At 35.2% G+C, this 21,594-nt stretch overlaps 1 protein-coding gene across 2 annotated transcripts in view; it reads left to right on the top strand.

The window, feature by feature from the left end:
- Positions 1-21,594, top strand: part of LOC134536692 (ribonuclease P protein subunit p25-like protein) — a 444,926-nt gene that overhangs the window by 36,915 nt on the left and 386,417 nt on the right. The window lies entirely within an intron of this gene.

Raw genomic sequence — 21,594 nt, 5'->3', positions numbered from 1 at the left:
GTGATTGATTGTGGTTGACTTGTGATGACTCCCTCCTTCATGGATGGAGGTAGTAAGTTTGGTTATCAGTCATGTTGTGGTCTTGGTACCGAATGGCTCAAAATTAAATAATAATGTAGTGAGTTGAACTAAATTTGGCAACTGCGGTCCGGGCGGTGCCAGTTTATAAACATTTTGAACATGTTAATTAGAATTTGTTGACTGTAGTCATCATTGTTAAACCAATAATGAGGCTAATGTAAGTCATTCCGTTGTCATTTAAGTATAAAAGTCCTGGGCTTGTACCATGAGTTCATGTGTAATTATGGACTTTAATAGCAACAACCTTTTCATCTGATATTTCGTCACCATTTGCAGTTTAATTTGTTTTCTTGAAATAACAAGACTTTTTTTTTGTTATGTTTTTTGTACATTCTGGAAAAGTGTTGTGGTCGGATGATGGCGGCCATTGTGCTAATGTAAATTTTTGGTAAAGGATAATAAAAATGAGTAAATATCATTCATTTGATTTTTAGAGACTTTATTTTCATCAGGAATAATTTAGAGCAACGTTTGTAAGAAATTTGAACAGTATTTTCAAACCCAACATATTTTCCAAGTGTTTTTATGTATATGCAATTCAGACCAATTTCTGAGCTAGCTGAGAGGTCAGTCATCCACAATTTTACAATTTTGCAAAATTCAACCCATAAGTGGTGTAGAAGGAGTAAGTAAAGTTTTTTTTTTTTTTTTTTTTAATAAAAGTGGATTTATCAGAATTCCAGGTAAAAACTAGAAGTAATAAACTAAGAAAGAATATCATGCATGTAAAAATATGTATTGCATTTTATTCTAATCATAGAAATTCATCCATTAAGGGGTGAAAATGTGGCAAGTTTTATTTATTTATTTGGAAATATTTGTGTCTCTTAAACTAATAAAGTAAGACATATAATGATTGGTAAGAAAAATGAGATAATAAACCACACTTTTATTTACCATTTTACATGATTCCATGCTTAAGTGGTGTTAAAGTGGACAGTTTGTTTTTAGGTAAAAATAAAATAAAAAAAACTTCAGAATCTCCTAGATCTAAATATAAGAAACTAAGAATTAATAACAAGCATATAGAGCTGCAATTTTTTTAATTTCAATTTTTTGGAAGTTCACATGTAAGGGGGTGAGTAGGAGATAAGTTTCTTATCATAAAAATTTATGGAAGAAAATCAAGTTTAAGGTATAAAACTGAGCACAAATAAAATATATTGCATGTTTTTATATTTCCTCGAGATTCAACTGCAAATTAGGGTGAAATCGGTGTAGGTTAATTTTTTGTAGTAAAAAAAACACATCTCCAAGCAAATTAAGTGGAAGGTAAGAAAAACTGAGCGAGCATAACTTACAATGTGCAATTTCATAGCATATTTTTTCTTCAAAATTTTTCAATATTTAGCCCCAAAAGGGGTTAAAAGTCAGTAGATTTTGTTTTGAATTATCAAATTCATATTTATGAAGATAATCAAGCAGGATTAGAGTTTTTTGGTATGATTTACAAACATACAAAATCCTAATTTTTTTTTTTATTACTGACTGGCTAATATTTTATCTTTAAAGGGATGGGAATCTGTAAATATGGTTTTACATAGAAAATAATTAAGACTGTTCTAATTAAACTAAATTTAAGATATTGGCAACTATTAATCAACATTTTTTCCATATATTTATATATAGTTAGGCTGGTGTACTCTCCTTAGTTAAACTTTGTGCCAGTAGTCTGAAGCACCTTTCCCAGAGACGTATCTGATATTTTGCAGATCCAATACTTTGCTGGCAGACAGTTTGAAATTTCCCTCGCTTACAGGCACGTCCCAGGCCTGTAACGTTACTTCACTTCATGACTAAAACCGTCTACAGCAGCTCTGGACGAGCTGTTACCATTTCTCAGAGACGAGCTGACCATAGCCTTTACTGTCACGAATACGTATTAGGTTCTCTCCTCGAAAAGCACGTCATGGACGCTTGTTCCCAGCGTCGTTGCGTTTCCCCCCCCCCCCCCCCCCTCTTTAGTTCTAAGAATTCGTCTAAGGCCAATGACCGGTCAGAAACCCCAGCAGACAGCGACCGTCTCCAAGGACGCCTTTCATAAAAAATGTGTGTGCCAAGATGGACCGCACACGATACCTAGCGGCAAACTCGCTAACCGCCCAGCCAACTTACCCTGTAGGCCTCCAGAGTGTAGCACCTGACTGTCCCTTTAACCTTTGGTTTAAGCAGACGCCTTGGGCGAGTCGATTCATCTCAGACACCCCTCAACAGGTAGCGCTAAAGTCGGCCAGTGCTACCAACTTCGAGACATCAGTCAGAGTTTTTTTATGACGCCCACTCGGGGAACTTCGGAACCTTTCGGTCCAGACTCCCAGTCACCCCCTCCACTTTTGATTCAAGATTCACCTTTAATTACGAGACGCGGTTCTCCGCGTGACACTTTGCGTCGCGACTGCAGACGAACCGTTTGTGATTATCGGCGAGTCGACGAGACACTGCAAGACTTCCATCCGGCCGCAACCGACTATGTAGTCGCCTAAATAAGGGATGCTATCCCTATAATCTTTTTCAAGTAGTTTAGTCCGTCTGCGTAGTACAAGAGTAATAGTTATTTTTCTTTTAAATTATTTCTTTTGAAATAATGAAAACGACCGCGCCCAGCCGTGTATTCGCGGGATCCAGTTCCTGGCTGGCGACGCATCGGTAAACAGAAGCCAACTCCCCTGTCTGGTGAGTGACGATCCGCGACTTTCCTCAACCTCCCCTTACCTTTTCCGGGCATTTTCTGCCCTGTATACTGTCTGTGTACAAGTTCTAATCAGTTTTGATTTGGACTGTTCCAGACAGGGTCCGAGAGCCGGACGCCGAATTGGCATTTTCATCTCCCTTCCTCAATGGCACACAGGCGCCCTGGCATCATGTTCCAGCGTGATCTCTGGGAAACGAAGCACCGACCTCCGGTGCTACTGTATCTTTCAACCTTTTTTTGAACTTTCCTAAATTACGCCGTCAGACGAAGTTCATCATATAAACATAATTTCTGGACTTTAAGTACATACCTATACTGGGATAGTTTAAATATATTTGTATTTTTTTTATTGGTTTATGTATTTTTAGTAAATGAAACTTTGATAATTCCATGTACGGCCGGCCAATATTTTTTTTTGAATATACCTGAGAGCTGTTTAAGAATGTAATTAATATTGTACGTTAATATTTTCGTGTATCTGTTATAAGTTTCCTCAGTATGGAGTAATTATATTTCAGACGGAATCACACCTTGTTTTTGTTCATTTCTAATAAACTGGTGAAACCTAAAGATCCACCCAGCAAAACAAAAATAGTAATCAGACCGTGGTTTGCTGCTACAAAAATGGTAGCCGTTGGCGTGGTTTGATCCTTGCTACAGTTTATTGTGAATGATTTGGTTATAACGTCTTGACTTCGTCCCGGGCTGCGCCCTTCTGAGCCCGATGTGCCGCACCCTCCCTCCTCGCCCCTTCTACCCGCCACCCTCCGTGACCCCGGCGTGTGCGTGTGTGTGCGTGTGTCGGCCCGCGCCCACCGGTCTGACGTCAGTGCTCCGTGGCCCAAACGATGCCGAGCGAGGCCGAACATTCCCGAGGCAGACTATTTTTTAAACATTAAATTAGTTTAAACGAATTATTAATGTAATTTTATTGTTTGCAACCAGTAGGCTGATTTTTAAATTGTTTATGTGTGTTAATTCATTTTCCCAGTGGCACGCTTTATTTAAATACATGTAACGGCCGTTGGCCGGATGTGATTTGTGGGCACGCCTTAAGGGTGCGCTGGTAGGAGCAATCTGTCGCCGCGGCCGTCATCTGCAACTCGGTACTATCACTGATCCACGTCCATCTGCCTGCTTTATTCATATACATCGCTTTCTTTTAACTTCAGGGCCTACCTTGGGCCGTAGACTGTGTTACTTAAGTTATATTTAATTCGCTAGACGGTTACTGGTCATGTTATACGAACTCAAACGCTGTCCAGTACACAAGTCTGGACCGCCCTTATACCGGTTCGTGCCACCGTCTCTTATTAACAGTGATAACGCGTAGAATGTACAGACGAGCAACTTCAATAAAAGTACTGAATAAACATATCGGTTTCTTTTGTGCGGGTGACAACACACGGCCTGAGGCGTGTAGGCCGCCTTCGAGAGCCTATCTTATTTTATTGGCTTCACAAATTAGTCCGGTCAAATAAGACCAAAAAATAGGAGTGAAGTTAAAAAATTCGCACCCACCTGAAAATTGGTTCAACTTTTTGAATCGTTATATCTCAAAAACGGTGTCTCTTAGGCAAAAAAGTATTTAGACATTTTTATAGATCATTATCAGATCTACAATTGTTGTCTGGGCTAATTTTATGATAAAACTTTTTGCTGAAAATCGCGAAAAAACAGTTTTTTGTGACCTTTGACCCCGAGTAAATTTTTTTCCAGATGTCGGATCGATGAGGACTTTTTATATTTTATTTATGATTGTGTTTTGAACAATCCTACCAATTTTCAGCTGGGTGCGAATTTTTTGTATCCCCGGATGTCTAAATTGACCGGACTTTATAGCGTGACCACTGCTGAGAGGGGACGTAATGCCGTGTATTTTATTTATACGGGGGGAAACTGGCCTCTCTGCACACGGGCTACATCACGGCCCTAAGGAGAGAGTAGCTGGGTCCACATGCCCGTAATTCATGTGGTGGCGCCCTAGGCATAACACTAAGTCTCTACCCCCATTGCGACAGCAATATGCAGAAAAAATTGGATGAGTTTGGTTTTATTACGTTAACAAATATTACCATATTTAAAAATTTGGATTTCTAACTCGGCATGTGTGGAAAAAGGGATGAAAAATTTCGTTAATTTTTTTTAATACTAAGCATAACTACTAATCAACTTATACATTAAATAAGATATGTTATACTTGTATTCTACATTTAATATAAAAATAGATTGTTTTAAAAATATTATAATATAGGTATCTGTAATAAGGTGAAATTATTCATTTATTCTGATCATAGATATAACAAAAATAAATGAATGTGTGTGTAAACAATGACATAATCTTACTCAAATTTTAAAAAGATGTATATTTCACAGTTTTTTTTAATTTGGCTACCACATGAAATAAAAAGTAAGTAAGTGTGATTTCATCATTGTAAAATATTTTCTCAATTACACTAAAATGGAAGTTAGAAAATCGGATACTTAATCTATACTAAAAATCAAATAGGCTATGCATTGCTACCTTAGAAAATATAATTTTTATACAGTTTTGTTATGAATTTAATCTTATCTGTACATGACATTTAGCTGTTTCAATAACTTTAGTAAAGAGTTTGTAATTAATCACATTACTTTTTTATAATGCTCTAAAATTGCACTAGCATAGCCGTAGGTAATTGGCTATTACTTTATAATTTCATCATTGGTGTAACTGTAATGTTTCCCTGAAAACTACCTTAAATCATATATAAACTTGGCTGATTTATTAGAGTTAGTAAATCAATATAATTAACTGTGAGAAGAATTTATGCCCTGAAAATAGAAGTACAAATTGACCATTGACCATAACATGACATGAAATTGTTCTGTAGGAACCTTTTTCATACCAGCTCGGAAATCATTATTTATTGACCGTGTTTTGAAACTGCAGTTGTTATTTTTGGAATTGTTGGCAGCCCCAGATAAAAGGCTATTTATTATTCCTTGAAACACAGCAAATTTCTCTTACATTAAAAGTGTGTGTTTATTGCAATCATGTGAAGTTAATTAAATCCAGAACATAAGTAATTTTGTGGATATTGTCTTAGCAACTAAGTTTGAAGGGTTTGGGACCCTGTAAACATTATGTAAAATGATTACTAAACCAGAGCCTCATATCAAAAATAATCCAAGGAAAGTTTCATATTAAGGCTAAGATCCTGAGTTTCCGTGAGAGGGCAAAGACACGCCTAGTTCCCTGCTTCCTCAACAGAGCGCACTAGCAGGCTGGTTGAGCGGTGTGGTTGGCGGGCGGGAAAGAATGAAGGGTGGTGGTGGAAAGAGGACGCTTTTCCCGGAATTTCGTGTGGCCCAGCGGGGTGTCATGTTTACGACCGCTCTATGAGAGGGGTTGGGGGAAGGGTGTGGACTGCCTCGACTTCCCTTCCTGTCCCTCGCTCTCAACACCCACCCAAGACTTACTCGACCCACACAGAGCAGAGCCCCAGAAAAAAATTACTATGTTCAGTATATTTCAATTAGAAACCCGTACGCAACCGTGTGCAACCCAATGGAATTATACTATATATTAATTGGGGGCAATTCTGCACATATACGGTTTACAAATTTTTGGTAGTTTTCCTGCTCCTGTATAAAATATTATTATTACCCAGTGTACGATAAAGGTTTTTCGCTTCTACAAATTTTCTTGCTTTACACATTTTGTAACAGGTGTGGGTGTGTATTACACAAACAGTTGAACGTTGACCATCTAATTGTATGACGTTATGTTGTAAAGCGGTATTATTTGCTATATTTGATTTCTGATAGGATTGGTAGTTTTCTTTTTGTGTTCAACTATATACAGGCGAACGGTTTATACTATCGGAGACTTTTATGCAGCTGAATATCTGTCCTCAAAATATTGCAGCTTATTGCATTAACTTTAGTTTTTTTTAATCTGTTAGGTTTTTAAGTATGTACTATTCACCAGAATAGAACTCGAAAATATTTTGGTTTGCTTTTCTATTTCACCTGCAGCTTGTGGCTTTCGATGACACTTATTTTTTCTATATGTGATGTTTAAAACCGATGTTATTAGTAAATGTCCTGATATTCGTTAAAATAGTTATTGAAAAAAAGGTAATTAAATATTCGAAATCAGATAGTAATTTATTATTGCAATATAAATACTGACGAATGCCTGTCGCGTTTCTGCGAAAGGGAGAGCTCGTTCACGCTATCCCTACTGGTGACTTCAAGCATCACAAGTAGTCCGTCCTGCATGTGTGAACTGCAAGACAGACTCGAAATAAACATGAGTTGTAACTAAAATATCTATGGAGTATGCTACACGTCATGGGCTATATAGGAATATTTCGAAGGGCGCTAAGTTGGGGTATTTTTTCGTGCATAGAAATAAAGTGATACGCGAAGAGTAGAAATTCTCTCCCCCCCCCCCCCCCCCCCCAACCAAACAGGTGAATATATTGTCACATCCACACAATTATAAAAAAAAACTGCTCCAGAATCTGCACCTGAATCGTCGTAGTGGGAAAACGTGTACGTAAATTGTGATCACTGAGGTTATACAGAAAGGAATAACTTACAGCTAGGAATACTAATGCAATAAATATGCCATTGATAAAAGTTTTACGATAATTTTTACTCACGTTTTAGACGCTGATAATGCTGCATGGCAAATCTACATTTAAAATATTCAAACAATAAAAAATTGTGAACCAGTGCAAATTTTTAGCTTAGTATATAATTTTATTATGTCTAGACACAAATGAAAACTAACCATTATGAGTACATAATATATTAATTTGATTAGCCTTGTAATTAATAAAAATTTACATAATAAAACAATTACACTCGTACAATATACAAATCTTTTTCTTAAATACACAATTATAAATACATTTCGTTGTCGGCCAACGAACATAGAGTTATGTTATGGGCCCTGATAATAATACATAATTACATTTTCACTTTGCACCAAAAGTACCTACATGAGGACGTAAACGTAAATTTACCCGGTCTACATTACAGTTAAATACAAACACCAATACAATAATAGTTGTAACTAAATATATTTTGTAGATACGCATAATTTTATGAAAATGTATCAGAAAAAGATACCCTCTAATAGTATTTAATATCTTTATTTAGGACATGTCCGATTTCAAGTAATGCAGTTACATGCTTGGGACCTTGCGTACTGCACTTGCCTTTGACGAATCTGGAAGGGTTCAATGTTTGGCCTCTTTACATGATACTAGCCAGCCGAAAAGGATGCTAAAATTTTATTTTCAAGCGCATGTAAAGTTAGTCTTTTTTTTAACACTTCATCGCTCTCACGTGCATTTACGGCAGTTTACATTATTATTAGCTATTATAATTTTGTTTTGGAGTAACGATAGGTAGTACAAATAAGTGCATGTGTTAGTTAAAACTTATTTTAATCATCCATTAATTAATTTATTAATACCATTAAAATTAAAATAAAAAATGATTATTTTACGACTACTTATATTTTTATAATGAGACATCAAATATGACCAGAAAAGTTTCAAATGAAAACGTACGCGAGAACTACACATTCATTTACTTGCGTACTTGCATAGCATAGGCCCGACTTCACTTCCTGTTCAGACAGCCCTTGCGAAGTCACTTCCGGGGAAAGTATCTAAAAGTATATTCTTCAGGTGAATTCGGAAACGGCATTACAATCTTCCATTACATCTAGAAGACTTGTTCTTACATTTATTTGAATATATTTTAGTTTTAAATGTGTTTAATGAAATTATGAATGCAGAAACACTTCGGTTTTTTGGTGGTTCTCTGCAAGTGTATATTATTTTTTTTCTAGTTCGGTAATGAAGGCAATCTGAATTTGTCTTTTTTCAGATTTTTTTATACATTAGATGTTTATAAAGATAAAAATATATGTAACAGGATGAAAGTTATATATAGCGACTGGGTTTGTTAATTTATTTATTTTTATTTATTTTATTTGTATTCCACTGAGCCTTCTTTTTAGTAGAAACCATAAGGCTATGGAAAATTTCATTTACATATTTACAGTTTTACATACACATACAGTTTTACATGTTCACAGTTTTACATACACATACAAATATAGTTTTACATACACAAGATAACCAAATAGTAATAAAAATTTTCAGATAATCTGAATTACAAATATAACATTATTTCTTTTATGCATAGCCATAGACATGACATGTCAAGCAATTTCTATACTTATTTACTATATTTATTTAAAATAATTTTTAAAAAAATTAAGCAGGATTTAGGGTATTAGGATATTGTTGTTAGGCATTTGAGCTGTACATTGGATTTGTCTATAACTAAAAAAATGTATGCCGTAACTAATAGATTGAATAAAAGAACAAACTTGTGTTGGTATGCAATTGTAGTGGCATAATTTTTCTACCGTTTGAATCATTAAAATAATGTAATACAATTTGTTCTCTATGTAAAAAGATTTAGAAAAAATTTCAACCGTTGCCATGGTGCGACGTCCAGAAAGTTTTACGGTTTTTCCCCAGTAGATGCCTGAGCTTGCAGGTCGCGCAGAAAGAAATTGTGTTGTGTGTGTGAGTTCACTGTTGACAGTAAAACCTATTAAATATGTTTGATGCTCTTCTATTTCCAACGCATCGAATGCTTAAATTTACAGAATGCTTATTATTATTAGCCTTTGATTTAAAATCTAGTTTATATACTGTGTAAAACAGACTTTCTTGCGTTTAAGGATATTTCGTTTTGCATGTATGATGTTTGAGTCACCCGCAAATGTGAGATAATTAATTTGTAGTGCTTCTTGCACGGTTATTAAATATTAGTATTGACAATCTAAATGGCTAGATTATGCCTTATGTCATTAAAATAATATTATTTGTCTTTTTGTGCATTTTATACTATTCCAGTTTAATTAATTTAGTCAACAATATATTTTGATCAATCGTGCCAACAGCCTTGAAAGCCATATAAAAAACTCAAGTGTTTGATTATCAGTTTACGTGTGAAGATTTATTTTCTAGAAAATAAGCATTATGTGCTTCAGTGGTTAGAGTTGATGTAAAATCATGTCGTAGATTTGAAAATATTTTATAATTTTCCTATTAAAAATACAGTGTACAAATATTTTTTCGATATTATACGTCATTGCTATCGGACGATAATTTTCTTTATTGGTATTATCACCTTTCATATGTAAGAGAATAGTTTTTTTTAGTTTTGAAATAGGTACCCATTCTGAAGGAATTCAAATGATGAAATAGCTTTACAAATATGAAAAAAAAATATTAAATTATAACAGTTTACCAATTACTTCAATGCGGATAAATAACAGATTTGAAAAAGCCAAAATTACAATAACAATTATTTAAAGTATTACGTGGCGTGATCAAGACAAAGAGTGCCATGTTGAAAACGAGGACGCATGATTTTTGTCAAAATGAATTAATAAAATAGGCCTACATGTCGGTGGCTTTAAAAATGAAATAAATTAAATGTTTCATAAACATTTCATGCTTGCAAGGACACAACTAATACACTGATAGGACATATTTTTGCTAGTAGATCATTCAGATTCCTACACTTAAGATAGGACTAGTAATATAAATACAATAAACTTGGCTCTGATGTAAACTTAATAAATACATAAACAGTGCAAACAAGGGAAACTGTACAGAGTATCGTCAAATAAAATCTGGGCCAAAAGTAAATCAATATTTCATTGTTCGATACAATTCGAAGGAAATGGAAGATGTTTTGAAGTATTATAAATGATAATACAAGGATCGCTGATTTGTTTTTGTATTAATTTTGAGCGTAAAACCACCCCGAAAATAACGAATACATTTTTCAGCTGCATATGAACTGAACTGGTTTGCTAGCTGTCTTGCCATCGTAAACCTGACTATGAGTATGATTGGCAATGTTGGTGATATGCACGATTTTCAAAGGCTGTCTCCCAATATTATATTAAATGTTTTATTTTTATACAAAATGAAACATGAATATGTTTTATCAATGGTCTAAAAATAATTTTATCATTCGCCAAGCAGAGAACTTTTTGTTTGTAATCATTAATAGAAATTGTTTGGATTCCATATAAGCTAATAACTTATTATTGTTTATGTCAGCAAATATATTTACAGTACTGTTCAGTTTGTACAAGAATATATTTTTTTAACAGATCATTACTACATAAAATTAAAAAAAAAATGTTCTCGTCAGCCAAACAATTCCAGTTACTCAAGATTCACACATCTGAAATTTTGCGTTTCTTTGAACGACTTTCTTGTGCCTGAATAATATATTCTGGCTCGCGAATCGGTTGTCCCCTGGGACGACATGGATCAGCAAGCTCTGGCAACAAGCAGTTGTTAAAAAACCGCACCAATTTTGACTCCATTTTCTCAAGCCAGAAACAATCATCTCTCACAATTCTTTCTATTGAAATGCCTTTCGTTGTCCAAACAACAAAGTCACACCACTTTCTTTGTGTGATGTGCAATTGCCCTTGGACTTGATAGTAGTAATTGTGAGAGCGATTCAAGCTCAGCTCGCCGTCGACAACTCTGCAAAAGAATGTTTTTAGCTGCACTGCCGCATCTAAAGGGTTAAGTTCTCTTGCAGAGTATGGACATTTCACCTCCACCAAACCATCATCTCCAACTAAACCATCGGGAGAAGCTGCAAGAAAGCAATGCTGAAGGTCAACAAAGAGACCACACTGTTGAACAGTATGGCCTGTTTTTTCTTCGTACAAAGAAACAGCTACGCGCTCGTTTGCAAGGCCATGAATTGTGGCAGCATTCTCCAATAAACGACTGTAAACAATCGCTTCCACTGTCACTTTACACGAAGTATTTTCCCTCATTTTACAGACACGTCCGAAAAAGGAAGCAGTGACTCGTTTTCTCCTCTCTTTCATCCACAATTGACTGCTTCCTTGATCTCGCGTCTGCACCTCCAGATCATTTATTTCTTGTACTGTAAGTTCTATGCTTCTCATCACAGACTCAGTCAGAATCTCTAGTTCATGACCAGAGGCTGGAGGCTGAGTTGCATGAGGACCATAGCTCTTATCACCCTGTGGTTTAGATGATTCCGATTTTCGTGGTGCATGAGGATTCATGTCCAGCCTTCGCCTACAGTTTGCCTGCTGTTTCTGTCTTTTTGCCATTAATCGCTTCACAGTCACTCCAGGGCTGTGACCTGTGATCGCCTTCATAGTTTGTCCATGCCATTTGTAGCGAAGTTGGTAAGACAAACCAGCAGCAGTAGCCCTACGGCTGTAAGACCCCTGCTGTGAACGGTTAATCTGCTTACCGCCTGCCATCCTCGCAACTAATGACATGTACATTTCTGCTTGGTTGGTTGTGAGATCCATTACAAGTGCTTGTGACTTTGCTCTCACTCGGTCAAAAGCTTGTTTGACTCCCACAACCAATTCACGAGGCAATGAATCATAACTGCAGGGATTCGCTGATGTACCAGCTCTCTCACACACTTCTAAATTGCATAACTTATGATCTCCAAACACATGGTTTGGCACATTTAGAAGTGCTGATTGAAGTTGCACAGCATTACCCCCACAGTTGCTGATACAACCTCTTGCACAGCGACAAAGGGCTTTGATTTTCGACTGGCTGAGATGCCGCGTATGGCTGCCCTTGGCCATGGCATAAAGATTCTTTTTAAGATTCTTCACGACATGGTTAGCACATTCAATCTTTTCAACATCTCTCCCATACGAAACATTTGCAATTATGGCTGCATGCACACTGGAATCACCATCACCAACAAACTTCTTAAATTGAAGTTTGTACTTGTCTTCACAGAACCGGAATCCTTCCACTATAATGTCTGCCTCCATTGCAGTGGAAGAATCAGTCCAGTTTCGGAAACACAAGTGAGGTGTGGGTTCCTTTTCCATTCGTTCGCTTCGAATGCATGCAGTGCAATATTTGTTTCTCACACCAAGGAATAGCAATTTCTTTGTGTAGAACCCAATTATTACAGCACATCCAGACTTAGCAGAAAACCTATGACCATAGGATCTTTGGCTCCAACCACCATCCACAATTCCTATGGTCCAAGCATGTTCCTCATTTCCAACCATACAGATTCGTCCATCGTCTTTCGCAATAGAGAACTCTTCGAGTGCAGCATCTTCCATTTCCTTCTGCAACATTACTTTCCAGTGCTCTCCGATTTTGTTCTCGTGGTTAGAGAAGCATCCCGGACTCATAGGCTGAATGTCAATGAGCGACAACAGTTCATGCAGTGCCCCATAGCCTAAGCCAACTGAAATAGTAGCCCAAACAATCTTATCGTTGACATCCAGGTTGACTTCTTGTTTAGTTTTTTTTGGTCTCCCCACTGGAAGACATTCCAAAGGTTCAGATTGGAATTGTTGTTCTTGGTCGCAGTGTGTGCACTTAAATTTAAAATCTGTCAGCAGACCAAACCTTTTTACACCTTTCAGCACATATGTCCCCGAAGAGTGAATTGGACACCTGTAAAACCAAATAATAATAATAATTTTGGTAACATCTTACTATAATGTATTTTACCCTTTCCCTCTTTCATTCAGTAAACAAGAAATTATAGTGTACATAAAATAAATATAATTAAATATAAGGCTCTCTAACATGGCAGTTTAGCTATACCTTTGTGCTTTACAGTGATGTTCAAGAGTTAGGGTGTGCTATCTAATTTCATACAACCACGCTACCAGGACGGTATCAGCTAATGTTACATATAGCCAATCGTCATTGTAATGAAAAGCAGATATAAAGAGCTGGCACGAACCCTGACAGCCATGGCTGACTCCTCGGGGGTGAAAGCTGTAACACATGTTTGCAAGTCTGAGTGATTCTTCGGTGGTATATCCATTACAAACCGCAGTATGGAGGTGATTATATGTTATTTGTTAGCATTTTGTAAAACGTACTGCTCATGCACAAGGTACGAATTTCAGTATATATGGCATACTTATTTGTTGTTATTTAAATACGTGGACTTTTCCCAAGTCATCACTGTTGCGAAACAACTATTTGGCTAAAAATAAGAGATAATATTAGGCCTATATTATACATGTGCTATGGCGTGGCCTTAAAAAGCAATTGAAATATTTTTTAGAGTAAGTATTTATTTTTACTTGGCAAATGTTATTCTAATTTTAGGCATTGCTTGATTTTAGCCCTATAAACAAACATTTATAATTGACTGATGACAAATGTGCTTGTATAAACATCGCATTCTTAAGTTCTACGAAGTATTAGCTGACAGTCAGAATGTTATTTGTTACATACTGTGTTTGCTAAAAAAATATGAAATCACATTGTAAGTTCACATACAATATTATTTAGAAAGGGTCAGAGTGGTGTTCTGGTCAGATCAGTTGTTTCCAAGGATACCCGGTTTCAATTTCTACGGCGATCAAGCATGGTTTTTCTTCATGTAAAAATCCTGTGAACTTAGTTCTTATGAGATGTTACCATTTCTCATACCAACCAAGTGCATCTTATCGCTGCTACATTCTTGTCAATTCACACTTTATCTGTTCCTAATGACCTAATGTCGAGACATGGCCCTTTTTGGGTTTTAGGCTGCTTCAAAGAATGCTATCGTGACCAAATGGCTAAACCAATTAAACGAATTACTTGAAGGCATCACTTTTTAACTCATAAAGACACTAATTACTGTATAAAAAATAAAACTATTGAAAAAAATTTTACCACGAGATTGACTGCATTCTTCTTTTACATAAATGGTAGTTGAACCACCAATTCAAACAATTTTATATTTCCTCTCAAATGTGCTAATTCACCGGGCTCAGCACGAAAAGATACCTGCTAATCGGAACATTGGTTAATTTTCATGAATATTATTCGCATTTAATGTCTTTATTTTACCTTCAGTAAACACTCTTAAACCCAGTGTGTTGTTTATGTTTCATGTGTCTGATTATCATATCTCGTAACGAAATTACCAAAAATCTTTATAACAACTAACAAGGTCAAAAGTGTGGTCTCGCTAGTTAAAAGTATGAAAGATTTTCTAATGGAAATGTGATTGTAGGTTATGTAGGCTATATGGACGTTCAGATATGAAAGTCATTGGCTGTATCCGAATACTGGCCTAATGGATCCCTTAGCTAAGGGATCCACTAAAAGTGCATCGTAGTGGACGCGGCCATCTTTGTGTTGAATCCGAATTCTCACAAGGGATGCCGATGCATCCCTTCACGCATCCACTAATTCGAGATTTCTAGGGATGCGACACTCGCATCCACTAACGCGTCCCTACATCCATTAGCTTCGGAATCGGGTTTTATTTTGTTTGTGTATAATATTACTTCAGATTTTCAGCATAAGATTTGTTTAAAACATTATAGGCGAAAGTGATAACTTAAACAGAGACAAATGAAGACGTTAATAAATATAATAAAAATACGAATTTAAACTTAAAGGATAATTCAAAACTCATAAGTATTTTTAAAGTTTACAATTTATAAAATGTATTTTGTTTGGATCGCTAACATGTATAACATACACGTTACATTATGTTTTAATTGGTAGGTATTTATTATTTATGTTTTGCTGAATATTCGTAGATATTCCTACACAAAATGGCTGCGTGAACATTAGTACAACTGACAGTCAACAGGTGGTGCTAGCAGTAAAAGTATTCGGATACTATCCATCCATTAGAAATGCGTCCTCTACCATTGTGGCTGCATTTGCTAAGGGATGTAGGGATGTGTGTGCTAAGGACGCATCCCTATGTATTCGGATACAGCCATTAAGTACATTAAAAAGTTATGAACTGTAACATGTTTAAATGTAGTTGTATGCGAGTTCAACATAGTGCAGTCGTGTTCCAAATATTCTAATTGAATAAAAAAATTTTTCTTCATACACAAAAATATTATGTCTCTAGAAAGATATGTGAACAGATTGACATGACAACAGAGCCGCTAATATTCAACATGTCACCAGTGATACTCATTACACGCCTATATCCAAAATTCAAGTTGTCAGCCATGCTGGAATTTATTTTTTGTAGATTAGACTTTTTGCATATTCGATCAACTCAAACCATAGGTCCTATATTCAAATCAGTGTCACCGGGCTGATCTCTGCGTTGTTTTATAAATTACTAAGGCCTGGGTCACATCGAATATCAAGCCTCAGTATGATATCGACAAATAAAGTCTATTGCACGGTTTCACACATCTCAATCACGCACTTTTTCATTAGGTTTTTTAAACGTCCTTACTAAATCCTCAATCCCATACTGGAGTTTGATCTTCGATGTGATCCGGGCCTAGATCATTACAAGAGGAAGTTTCCACAGGCAGATGGCCGCACGGCGCACAGGTATTCCGGTGTGAAATTAAAAGGTAAACATAATTGTTTACGTACTGCACCTTAACTTTGAATGAAACCATATGTTAAAAAACTGTGTAATAAATTTTCTATAATTAGCCATTATTGTTTGTTTCTTGTATGTAGGGGAATCATCAATTTTTTTTAAGGTAAAAACTTTTAAGCTGAGTAATATTTCCCACTACGGTGTTTTGTGTTTTAGATTAAATCTTGTCAATATGGCATTAATAAATTGTTTAATTTATTATAAATTTATTTATTGAAATAAGTATTTAAGAATGAATTTATTCTTATTACCTACTAACTAATGAAGTCAAGAAGTATGCAGTAGAATTTGCAATCTTCCAGCCGGCTAAACGTTCAGAAGTTGATAAACTGTAGTGATACAATTAGTAATGAATTCATACTATGCCTTTTTTCATGTACACTTATTTATATGGCATTATACTATTGGGAAATTCACCCGGAGCCAAAAGAGTCTTTATATGGAAAAAAAAGCGATAAGAACTATCGTTGGAAGTACTGAAATACAATCATGTACAGAATATTTTATAAATTTGAAAATACTCACTTTACCTTGTATTTTTATATTATACTGCTTATTGTATGTTGAAAGTATTTTACAAACTTTAATTTTAAGAAATATTGTACATAATTATAAAACCAGAAATACTTAGATATTTAATTGATGTTAGTTACAAACGACTATGTAAATCATATATGAGTTTTGAAAATATAAGTGTAAGTTTTTTCAATAGATTACCCTTGTGTGCTAGGGCAGTTTCTTTTGATAAGAATAAACAAATTCTAGAAAAATGGATCATATCCAATCCTCTGTACTCACTAGATGAATGGTACAGTTTTAAATTTTAATGACCTTAAGTTTGTGTAAGTTATATTATTGTTAAGATGTTTTTTCTTTAAATTTACACTTAACAATGGGTATTTATATATTATTACTATGTATTTTCAATGGCAATGTCTATTGCACCCTGTGTTTAACGATAATGAATATTATCAATTATCAATTATAAATTATTTACCTGTGTCTCTCCAGAAGACGACACTGCACCATGAAGTGACGTACGTCTACCAGCATCCGACCGTTTAACAAACTTAGTCCCGGATCTGTCTGTGGCAATGGAGGCTCGTAAACCACTTCCAACGGGGGGAGGTCATCGTCCCTAGAAGTTTGATACAAACTTTTAAAAAATATCGCGCATACAATTAATTTTTATTCATATAAAGATTTGCACATTAATTATATGTTTACCATTCATATCAAAAATAATTAAAAGTAATGTAAGTGTAAAACCTACTCTTGAGCGTCATCTGAACTAGTATGTGTATTATCAGTGTTATGTGCTGCACACGTCGTCACTGAAGATGCCATGCTGGTTACTTCTTGCACTTTGGATACCAAAGTTTCAACACTTTGGCTTTCTGGCGATGTTGTTTTTGCAGAACCTTCACCAGCAGGCAAAACGTTCTGTACCAAACCCAGCTTCTTCCTTTCTTTCGCTAATCTTGCAAGCCTAGAAAATAATGTACTTCATTAGAGCAGCTGCCGTATTTCAATTTGCCATCTATATATATAAAAGAAAGTCGTGTTAGTTACACTATTTATAACTCAAGAACGGCTGAACCGATTTGGCTTAAAAATTGGTAGGTAGGTAGCTTAGAACCAGGAGACGGACATAGGATACTTTTTATCCTGTTCCCGGGGAAATTTTTTTTAAAAAAAAAACAAAAAAAAAAACACGCTCTATATTGAAAACCAAACTAAAAAATAGAAAATCATGAAAGTATATTGTTCACAATAATCATAACCCACTCTCACTTTTCATTTAATTAAATGTCACTTTTCATTTAATTAAATGTCACAATATTTAGTAGACTTTGTTTATATCGCGCCAAAGACAAACTGAAAGAAAAGAGTTCGCACTCGCACATGAGCGAAATGGTTTTCTTTACAATGTGCGAACTCTTTACTTCCAGTTTGTCTTTGGCGCGATATAAACAAAGCCTACTTAATATTGTGAAATTATATAAATTTACGAAAATATTATTTTACAAATTTAATAATGGAATAATCTTATCAAATTAATGTATTGTCATCGGTTCTCGATAAATATACAAAGTTTGAATGAAATATGGCCGTTTAAAGTGGGTCAAAATCGCACACAAAGGAGTCGGTTACAAACATACAAACAAACAAATAAACATACAGATAAAGCCAATATAAAGCGTGTAAAAAAAAAGTGGCATAACAAAACGCAACTGAAAGCAAAACGAAAAATTTATCAGTCTAAACATCAGTCTAGCCGTTCATTTGTTAAAAATGGTATAGCAAAACACAACTGATATGGAATAACAAAACACAACTGACAGCTAAACGTACTGTTGTCTATGGTTACGTATGATTGAAAATTTGACAATTAACAAAACACAACTGTCAGCTCAACGTAATGTGGTCTATGATTAAGTATGGTTGAAAATTTGACAACGTAAAATTTTAAGGTTGACCGGTTGATGTGTTTTTTTTTTCGAGTTTCTATTGGCTTATCGTACCGATATTATCATTAATAATACCATGCCGCGACCAAGACTATCAAATCTTTACCGACAAGGCCGTAATGCAACTAGGATTCGAAACATTGCGAATGAAAGGACTGAGGAAGAACAGGAAATTGCACGTGGAGAGCGCCGCGTTAGCATGGCTCGACTTCGTGCTTCTCAATCACAAGAGCAAAGCGAGGCAGCCCGTGAAACGGCTCGGTTGGCAATGCGAAATCGTCGAGCAAACCTCAGAGATCAACAACTAGATAATTTTGGACGCACAAGAAATTTATCAAGTACTGATTTGAACCAAGCAGCGTTTCGATAGGATTTCAGCACTGATTACTGCTTGCATACTAGCGTTCACATTGGGCCAATGGACGGAGTTTGCGAGTTTTGTGACGCATTGAAGTTTTCCGGAGAAACGCCAGGATTGTGCTGCCTTAGTGGGAAAGTGAAATTGCCATTATTGACTCCGCCACCTGAGCCATTGTATTCATTGCTTCGTGGCGAAACACCCGAATCACGAAATTTTCTAGCAAACACTCAAAAATACAATAGTTGTTTCCAAATGACCTCATTTGGGGCAGACATTATCGAAGAACGAGGATTTAATCCGACATTCAAGGTATTTATTTATTTTTGTACTTACATACAATACAGTAGAATAATTATATACTATACTTATTCTTATGTATTACTAGCTTTTACCCGCGGCTTCGCTCGCGTTATGTGCTTAAGTATCAAATATCATTTCAAATAAAATAAAATATGGTAATTGCTTTTTTTATTGCGTAACTGGAATCACCAGTATTTAAAAATTATAACATCCGATTTAGCTTAAAAAACTGAAAACATGCCATTCGCCATGATCATTAACAAATCACAAGGCCAATCCTTGAAAGTTTGTGGTCTGAATCTAGAAAATCCATGTTTTTCCCATGAGGCATGTTCACGGGTCGGAAGATCATCTGCGTTATTTGTTCTTGCGCATGATAATAAAACAAAAACTGTCGTCTTATCACAAGGTGCTTCAATGAAGAGTGCAACCCATGCACAAAAATACATGGCCAATAAAGAATCATTAAAATACTTGATTTTTATTTATATTTATTACTTAATAAAATATTGAATTTAATAAAATCCAAAAAATGCTCATTTATTACCTCTAAGGCGGAACAATTTTCGCCGGGTCAGCTAGTTGCTATATATATCAAAGTTATGTTAGCATAAAAATCCCTGTAAACTTTATTTAGTAAAAATATTTCATGTAACCTATTGTAATGTGTTTTTCTGTGGTTTATGTGCTGTGTCTACATTTGGTCCCTTCACTGTTGAACATTTGGTTTGCGCTGTAGTTTTTTCAGAGCCTATATCTTAGAAACTGCTTATTTGTTTGTTTGTTTATATCTTTGTCTTGTTAATAAGTTCTGACAGACAGTCTACGTGGCACAAGTGTCTAATCATGTTTTCAATGTGATAAATTAATTATTTATGACACACTTTGCTAAAACAGTCTTTGGAATTCGGAAGTCTAGAGTAAACCACCATAAGTCCATAACCGACTCTACGTAAACGTACAAACACGTTTACAAAAGAATTGGTTGCTCAGTATCCATGTGGTAGTAAATTTGGCTCGGCGTTCTAGCTAATAAAATATATACGAATAATCAATGTAATGTTATATTTGCCAGATCAATTACAACTGCAATGGAATATTTTAAAACAATAAGTTAAATAATTCATAATTTACGTCTGTGCCGCAGAAGTACGCAAACCACAAAACCAGAAGTCATCGAGTACGAAGTTAATTACTACTGCGGACTATAACATACCTATACTCATTTATACCACGTTTGATTCCTGGTCTAAACTCCCTAGCATTTGTTTGTTTAATCCCTCTCACGATTTTTGTTTTCAGATATTTAAAACATGGATTTTGTGTCTTAATCTTATTTATTACGTTAACTTCCTTTATTAAAATTAAAATATTTATGCAAGGGTATAAAAAAAAGAATTTACAATATTTACAGATAATATATACACTTAATTATATACAGTCAAGTCATTTCAATGAAATAACGTTATTGATTATAACTCCAACACTATATGTACAAGAAAAAGAAATATAGAGAGAGTATAAACAATCTACGTCTAAAGATAATATCGCCGTTAGATATAAATCAAAACATATATATTTAAAAATTTGAAAATTTTAAACTGCTAAATTCTTCAAAAGCCTTCATGTTCGCCGATAATTAGAGGCTCAGTTTACTTTTACGGAGGGAACATTAAATAATACTATGTAGAACAAGTAAATTTAAGATAAAATTACTTACTTAACTTGGCGTCTATTAGCTTCTTTCCATTTCTTCGTGATCTTCATTTTCAAAACACAATAACTTACCGTCTGACACACTAGTTTTGTCAGTGACTGCTTCGAAGCAATTTTAATTCCCGCCAAAATTCCTCCGTCATAGTTGGGGCATCTAGCGGCTAACCTACAAACTCATTTGTAAAGTTTGGGCCTGACATCTAGCGGCGGAAAGCTGAACTCACACATCATACGTTCGTTGGTTCAGCTACACGCGTCGGTTAAATCACAAGTTTTAAACTTAAGTAATTTAAATTCTGTGCGTTATGTAAACACGTTCGTTTGGATGATTTATTCAGTATACTTCATTTAAGTTGTGTGCAAAGCAAAAAACGCGTACCGTATTTATAAATACCTTATTTTGAGTTTTAAAACTTTCTTAATTACAATTTAATAAGAAATAATGTTTTAAAAATATTTTTATTAATATATTTGCAAAATTCAAAGCTTCATTTACCAAACACCTAGCTACT

Source organism: Bacillus rossius, chromosome 11 (genome assembly GCF_032445375.1).
Source record: "Bacillus rossius redtenbacheri isolate Brsri chromosome 11, Brsri_v3, whole genome shotgun sequence".
Taxonomy (NCBI): domain Eukaryota; kingdom Metazoa; phylum Arthropoda; class Insecta; order Phasmatodea; family Bacillidae; genus Bacillus; species Bacillus rossius.
This window is presented reverse-complemented; position numbering and strand designations above follow the sequence as displayed.